The sequence below is a fragment of the Saimiri boliviensis genome, chromosome 1 (assembly GCF_048565385.1).
Source record: "Saimiri boliviensis isolate mSaiBol1 chromosome 1, mSaiBol1.pri, whole genome shotgun sequence".
NCBI lineage: Eukaryota > Metazoa > Chordata > Mammalia > Primates > Cebidae > Saimiri > Saimiri boliviensis.
In genome coordinates this window covers 139081828-139088280 of record NC_133449.1, presented here as the reverse complement: position 1 = coordinate 139088280, position 6453 = coordinate 139081828, and positions in this window count along the sequence as shown.

The following is a 6453-nucleotide window of genomic DNA, read 5'->3' as shown; positions in this document are numbered from 1 at the left end:
AATTGTTTTTGTTATTGTAGTTCTTTTAAATTAATATATGCATTTTGGAATTATCTTGCCTATATCTATAAATATATCTTGCTAGAATCTTGATAGAAATTGAATTAAACCTATGTATCATTGAGGGGAGAATTGATGTATTTACTATATTGAATCTTCTAATCTAGGGACTTAATATGTCTTTGCATTTACTGATTTTATCTTTTATTTCTTTCACTAGCATTTTTTGGTTTTCAGCATTCAAGGATTGTACATATTTTGTTAGATTTGTGCTTAAATATTTTATTTTTGAGCTAATGTAAATAGCATTATATTTTTAAATTTTGGTGTCTACATGTTTATTAATAGAATACAGAAAAGCAATTTTAAAATTTTTATCTTGTAGACTGCTACCTCAATGAACTTACTAGCTTTAAGAGATTGTTTTATATTTCCTGCATAAAAGTAGACACTTCAAAGGGTCTTCCAATAAAGACCCTTCAAAAGTAAACAAAACTCCTGAATGGCTCTCCAACAAGTAAAAAAAGTTAAATTTGTAATTAAAAGCCCCTACTTAAAAAAAACTCTGGATGAGGAGGCTTTACTAGGGAATTCTATAAAACATTTAAGGAGGAAAGACTACCAACTATTCACTCCAACTACTTCAGAAAATAGACAAAGCAGGAATAATTTCAATCTGATTTTATGAAGCCAGAAATACTTTTGTCCTACACTTGAGAAAGACATTGAAGAAAAATAAAACTCTTGAACAGTGTCTTTCAGGGGCAGATGAGCAAAAGTCCTTAACAAACTATGAACAAAACGAATTCATCCATATAGTAAAAGGGAATACACAATGACTAAGCACAGACTATTCCATAAAAGCAAAGCTGATTTAACATCTAAACGTATTTTAATATAATTCGCTATATAACTGGAACAAAGATAAAGATTTGTATCATGATCCAACAGATGCAGAAAATTCATTTGAAATAATTCAACACCTGTATATAATAAAATGAGTAAATTAAAAATGGAAAGTATGGTAGCTTTGTAATATGTCAGCTTAACTAGAGACCCAGTAATTTTTCCCCAAATTGTCTTTCCTCTATGTTTCCAGTAACATTGGGCCCAGAAGAGATAAAATGTGCATAAAGTTTCGAGGTCAGGTATGAAATAGCCATCATCTTTCATTTGGCTAGTAAGGTAGGAGCAGGCACTTTTATAGCTCACACAACTTATTGCTGTATTGACTCACATCATCTAAGTGGGACAGCAGCAAGACCAGCAATGGCAGTATCTTCTGCTGAATCTTCGTTCAGGTTCATTGACTTTTGGACCAGGTGTGAGTTTAGGCTTGCTATTGCTATTGCTTTGCTATTATATGAAAAATATTGAAAGAAGAGCATCAGCTTCTCCTGCAAGACACTCACATCATTAAAATTGAGAAAATTGAAAACAAAAATAGGTTTCTGTCCTTCCTTATAGGTTTCAGTCATGTTTATGGGTTACAGGTTATCCATGATCACTCATTCACCTTTCCTCTTTCCCTGCCTATCCCTTGGAGTTCAGTCTCAAGCATCGTATACAAAGAGATACGGCTTAATCATCTTCCACAATTGCATAAGGTCAGGTACCTGATATAGACAGATATACAGATAGATAACCTACAGCTAACTTCATGCTTAATGATGAAAAATTGATATTTCCCTCTAAATTCAGGAATAAGACAAGATGCTCACTCTTATAGCTTCTATTCAGTGTTGTCCTAGAAATTATAGGCAAATAAATAAGACTAAAGAAATAAATGGAATACTGATTGGAAATGAAAATATAAAATATCTATAATCATAAATGCCATGATCATCTATATAGAAATTCCTAAAGAATCTAAATAAAAAGCTACCAGAACAAATAAATGAGTTTAACAAATATATAGGATTTAAACAAAATGTGAAAAGTATATTAAATATATATGACTCTTGAATTCCAGAAAACAGAAATCTAATCCGTCTTGACAGAGCACCTTTATGGGTGCCTGAGGCTGGACCTTGTGTAAGTTTGATTGGCAAGAATCACAATATATATACTCACACAGTTGCACACAGAGCTGGATTTGTTTAAATCGAGTTTTTTTTTTTTTTTTTTTTTTAAATGATACTTGCTTGAATAGGTCATTTGATGTCTTTGGACAAAGGTTTAAATTTGAAAAAGGAGAATTTTATTGATGTAATCTCCATATAGCTTGGGATCTTATTTAGGGACAGCAAGATCTATAGGGATGTCCAACCGGACCTCTTATCAAAATGCACATGTTCTATACCTGCACTGTTCAATACAGTAGCCACAGGGGACGTGTGACAGTTGTAGCCTTGAAAGGTGGCCACTACAACTGAAAAAAAGATATTTAGCATTATTTACTTTGACTTAGTTTAAATAGCTATGTGTTTGGTGGCTAATATATTGGACAGTCTAGAACTTTTAGTTCCTTGCATCTGAATGATCTATGAGTTTACAGCTGTACCCAATAATAAAGTCAACTCCTAAAGTAAGTACCTCAAACTTTTATGTGCAACTTCAGTTAACAATCTCTGATACAGTGTGAATTACAGAAGACACAATGCACTGGTAGGTATAGAATGCAAATATATTTACCAGAAATAAGCTGTTCTAATAGGCATGTGTTTGATTTCTGACTCTGGTATGTGTCAGCATACATACAACTGGCTGGTAAGATAAATGACACCAAGTGTATTCTGTGAAAGAGTAAAAACTACTTGGATGCACTTTAAATGGTGATCAATGCAAGTAAACATGAACAATGGCGTTACATTGTTTTCAGAGAACCAAAATAGAACTTGCATTTGGAGACCACCACTCATTTAGCTTAATGCCAGTTTTTCTTTCTTTAGTGATTTCAACATTTCTTTTAGATACGGAGGTATATGAGCAGATTTGGTACATGGGTATTACATGATGCTGAGGTTTGGGTACAGATCTTGTCGCCCAGGTACTGAGTATAATACACAATAGATAATTTTTCATTTCATGCCCCACCCCCTCCCACCCGCTTCTAGTCCACCGTGTTTATTGCTCTCATCTTGATGTCCATGAGTACCCAACCTTTAGCTCCCATTTGTAAGTGGGAACATGAGATATTTGGTTTGCTGTTTCTGTGTTAATTAACTTAGGATTATGGCCTCCAGATTCATCCATGTTGTTGCAAGGGACACGATTTCATGAAATTTCTTGTTTCTGAAAGTTGGTTTGCTAAGAATTTTTCCCCACAAGTCTGCTTGTTTTATACAATGTTTAAAAATGTGCACAGTATTCTTAAAAGTGCCTGTTAATTTTGAAATAGACATTCCCACAAGAAACAATGTTGGAAAGTAATATTCTGCTTTTCCTTGAAGTGTGAAATCAAGACTTGAGTACAAGTAATTAATTGATTTAATTTTAACATGCCTATAAATATTAAGCTTGTAATTAGCATAAACAACAGTAACACAAGAGACCCTGGAATAACTTGCAATGTTTTACCGTCATTTTTTATCTGATTCATCCTTAAGAAATGGCTGTTATGTACAGAGGGCAAGGCAAAATTACACTTTTGCTGTGAAGGAGAGTCTTGACTCAAGGGATTTGTGACTATGGAGAAAAATAAAGATTCTGTCTAAAAACCATATTTAAGTATATAGCTGTAGCTATTCATCAATATCTTTATTATGTCTCTATTGCATATTTCACATCCTTCAGAGTTCTTTGGGCACCCTCTTATGAAAGTAAATGTACACATCACATATGACATGTAATAAATGACAATGATAGGTGTGGTTAATATAATGTAAAACAGCATTTTGAACAGGTTTCAAAAGAACACAACTTTTGAGATCATCTGTTACAGAATGGTCTCATGGTCAATCAGAATGGGGTAAACCTGTCCACCTTCCCTTTGGAAGATGCATTGACTCTATCTATCTGTACACTAAGGCACCTGAACTCATATATGACAGTGGGAGTTGGATAATGTTGTCTAAGTAGTTTACAAATTTATTTGAACCCCTTTCCATTGACACAGTTATCAACCTACTTCAAAACTAATGGTCCCAGGAATATGACTCGGGGAAAGCTATCATGGAAAAGCTCGATCTGCTTTCAAGTGGGATTATAATATTCATCTTAGCACTCATTCAAATTTAATCTGTATAACTTCTGGTGCTAGCACAATTTTCCTTAGTTTACAGCTGCCTTACATAAGAGGTTTCTTCCTATATTTAATCACAGTGGAGTTCAACATAATACTCATTTATGTGAAGTTTTCTTCATATAGTTTCTATGCTTACAGACTTATGCATATATAACATGATGTATCGTGTATTAAAACATATTTTGTATTATTTATGGCTTTGTTTCATAGATGAAAAGGTTCTATGCACTGTTAATTGGCTGAAGTTTTCTATTGACTGGCATAGCCAACAAACAAATGACAACCTGTACGAAAAGCCTTGTCTTCAGGGACCCTCTAATTTCTGACTATCTGGTTAAGCAAGATGAGCTCTCTAAGCTTCATTTTAACATGCCATAGAGAGAGGTTCTAAAAAGATTCTTATTTTCTAGACATATGTATTCATATTCTATTATGTAATATTTAATGAGAAATATGTATTTCTTATAAAGAAAACAATTTTGACAAAGAGAAAATAGTCCAAAGATTTAACAAACAAAGGCAAGGCTGAGGAGGACTGCATCAGTGAGTTCTTAAAAATGTTGTTCCCTGCAATATTCTTGGATTTTGTGGTTGAAAATGGGTGTACAATGTATTTTATTTGAGTTTACTGGCTCTCTGTTTTCTTGTTTTCCCAGTATAACATCTAGAAACTAGATAAATATGCTGTTAAAATGCATCTTTAAAGAAAATCATATTCTGATTTTATTTAAATCAGAATGTATTTTACAAGAATTGTTAGAGAAGTTGCAAACAATTAAATACAACTATAATATTTAGGAATTTATATGTTTGAATATTAAATGTTTATTCCATATGGGTTATAAATTTACATGTACATTCAAATTCTGTATGTTAGTTATGTGTTTTACTGAGTCTTCACTGCTTTGTAATTATTCTGTTTTGCCAAAATTATTCTTTTGAAACACAAATTTAAATAATTTCAATCTCTCTTATTTATAGCCTTATTCCTTCATTATATTGACTATTCATTTTAGAAATATTCTACTAAAGACATTTTAGTCATATGAAGTTTTTCAAGTTACTCATTGCTTTTATGCTTTATTATGTTTATTTAGAGGAAATATACTTCTTGACATCCTTTATACATTTTTGAGCATCTCTTCATAATATTATATTAGAGCAGGAGTGGTAAATAGGACTCATCCTATATGCATTTCTGGTTGGTATGGCAGTGGCTTCCTGGAGTGTGTGCTGGAATAATAGGACAATTTAGCATATTTGAAACGAGGAGTGTCATTAATTTTCATTGTCTACCATAGGTGCTGAATAGGGAAGTGTTCACTTTTATACTAGTCTCTGTTTGCTCCATCTCCTCTAGTGTTCTAAAAATACTGTATTATCTACTCTGTAGTGTTTTCTGTGTTGATGTTATTTTGTATGCATTATATATTCTATGATTAAACAATGAGAAAAATCATGCACTTTCATGAATTTTTAACATTTCATTAAACAATATAGAAGGTAGGAATACCTAAGTAGTTATTCCAAGTTATCTTTTTCAATAACAATAATAAAATTTATAACATATATATATATATATATATATACACAAATACATACATTATTTGGAATAATATGGTAAGCGTTTATTTTCTTGAGATGATGCAGAGAAAGCATACAATTCAATATTACCCTGCTGGGCGCAGTAACTCATGACTGTGATCCCAGCACTTTGGGAGGCTGAGGAGGGCAAATCATGAGGTCAGGAGTTTGAAAGCATCCTGGCCAACATGGTGAAACCCCGTCTCTACTAAAAATACAAAAATAGGCCAGGTGTGGTAGCAGGCACCTGTTCTCAGCTACTTGGGCGGTTGAGGTAGGAGTATCGCTTGAACCTGGGACATGGAGGTTGCAGTGAGCCAAGAACTCACCACTGCAGTCCAGCCTGGGTGACAGAGCAAGACTCCATCTCAAAAACCAACAAACCAAAAACCTCATAATTGAATATTATCAGCCAATTGCAGTTTACTCTATAGTAGGCACTGTGTGAAGTGAATAACATAAGCGATAACATATAATGCTCATAAAAATTGTTTTTGAGATCCCAATAAAAGTGATATGTAGAGATTATTTAATTTACCCAAAGAACCATAGTTGCAGCAGGGCAAGAAACAGACGCACACACACACACACACACACACACACACACACACACACAGAGAGAGAGAGAGAGAGAGAGAGAGAGAGAGACGGACAGAGATAATCCTGCTACTTGTACTCTTGGT